This window comes from Myotis lucifugus, unplaced genomic scaffold (assembly GCF_000147115.1).
Source record: "Myotis lucifugus unplaced genomic scaffold, Myoluc2.0 scaffold_32, whole genome shotgun sequence".
NCBI classification, from domain to species: domain Eukaryota; kingdom Metazoa; phylum Chordata; class Mammalia; order Chiroptera; family Vespertilionidae; genus Myotis; species Myotis lucifugus.
In genome coordinates, this window is record NW_005871080.1 from 4,470,428 (window position 1) to 4,472,717 (window position 2,290).

Sequence of the window (2,290 nt, forward strand, 5' to 3'; positions counted from 1 at the left end):
GCTTACGCATTTTCCTTCTCAGTGCCTTTGTCGAGTAATTTCCTTTACCTTTTCCCTATCAAGCAATCCAGATTCTACACTTCCTTTTTTGTCCATTTAAGAAGTCTTCCCTTAATTTACATGGATAACATCTAGTTTAAGATTTGGATTTTATCATTGAATCCTTGGTTATTCATGGAGGAATATCTATTACCTTGTTTCATATTTTCCTTTCCAGTAATGTTCTTGACAATAACAGCTTCACAATTTTTACATTCATGCACAACCCTTGGCACCTCCTAGGATAAATGTGTTGGGTTGGGACATGGCTCCAGAGGCCTGGCCAAAATGGCCTGGATTAGGAAGATGAACCCTGACCGGGTGAAATGGAGCTTATGCAACAGGAATCCCTGAACCCAGTGGGACAGAATGGCCTCTGACAGCAATACCTTCCTAGTTAATGCCAAGTTCAATTTCATACATCACTCAGACCATGTAGGCAAAACTGCAAAGCCAAAGACTTCTGATGCTGAGTAACTGTAAGCAGTAAGTATAAGCCAGATGTTGGCAGGTACGGGAGATGAGGTCTGAGCTTCAATCCTGGCTTTGTTTCCAATTAGTCTGGGTAATATCGAGCAAGCAATTTACCCTCTCTGGGAGTTAGTTCTTCATCTGTAAAATGAAAAGATTAGATAGACTCCAGATGATACTAAGGACTGGATCATTCAATGATAAAATGATAGGATTCTGATTCCAAATCAACGAAATGGGTACCATAGCCTTTGGAGTTTTTCCTATACTTACTTTGTGGGACAAGGTTTACTAGTTTTGTGTGTAGTTAGAAACCCTTGCTTTCAGCTTTTGGTGTTTACACTTTTCTTTTTCCCAATTTGTGTTAAAGTGGATGGGCAGATGGTTTATTAGGCTTTCAAATGCCTGTAATGTTGTTGTTCAATTCACAATGGTTTTAAACTTTGAAGATCCACATAGAGCCTGGATTTTGTTGAGAATGGAAGATAGTTTTAACACTTCAATTTAAGGATAATCATGCCTACTCACATAATTTAAAGCAACTTGTGAATGTAACTCCAAAGGCCTAATCAGTTTCCTTTATTTTGGTATGTTAACTCATGTCCATAGCCCAACTTTTTCAAGTTGCTGTTTTTTTAAAAAATTAAGTTACCAGATTTCCAGTTACATTTGCAATGTTTTGCCTTCTCTAGACTCCTTTAACCCACAACCTGATTCCAAATACAAAATCCTTTAATTCAGAATCTCAGAAAAGATAATTCCTCACCTCATAGGTAAGAAAACAAGAGACCTAAAAGGTCCTGATGCTCTTTCTATTGACTACGTACTTTCTAAAAATAAAAGCACAAAAGCGAGGTTAGGTTGCAGGGGAAAAAAAATCCAAAATGTATGAATTGGTAAGACCCAATAGAAACCTCCATCCCTTGATATTTAAGTGTCAAAGAAATATAGCTGGAACGATGTAGGTCAAAGGTGGTCCCCACTGCTATCGCTTTGCTTTGTGATTTTTAATTACTTAGTGACTCCTCAGCTAAGTGGGACCACGAACTTGCAGTTCTCGAACACCCAAACTGCATCCGAAGTGTGTGGAGTAGTCAGAACCAAAGGACGCGCAACATGTAGGTAAAGGAAGGCGCGAGCCAAGGCCTTTGGGGGGGGGTCCCAGGAGGGGCCCAAGGGAGGGAAAGTCGGACGCGCTGGCGAGGCAGGCGCCAGGAGGTGCAAGCTCCACGGCCGGTGGAGGTGGCGGGGAAGGAGCCGGGGAAGCGCTGGGGCCCTGGGGACCCAGCAGGCCGGGCGGAGGACCCGCGATGGGGAGAGAAGGGGCCGGCAGGAAAACTGCTAGCGGAAGCCCAGGCTGACCCGGTGAGCAGCGAAGACCGCCCAGGAGGAAAGAGAAGGCGCCAAGGCCAGCCTACAGGTCTGGGGGGTGGGGGAAGGTGCAACAGAGCTGAAGGGGCAGACGGAAGTGCCGACAAGAGAAGGGAAAGGGCGGCGGGCGGAGGAGGCGCAGGTGCGGAGCGCAGCGGTGGCCGCGACCCAGGGCAGCGGGCTCCCGCGGGCGGAGCGGAGGGTGAGCCAGGAACGCCGCACGCGCAGCGTCCGGCTGTGCGGGGGGCGGGGCCGCCAGGACGTGGGCGGGTCTAGGGGCGGGGCCTGCGCCTGACGCACCCCGAGGCCGCTGCGGCCGAGGCCCCGGAGGGGCGGCGGCGGCCGCGGGGGTGGGGCGCGGCGTCAGCGCATGGCCGGCTGGGCCGCGCCGGTGCCAGGAGGGAGAGAC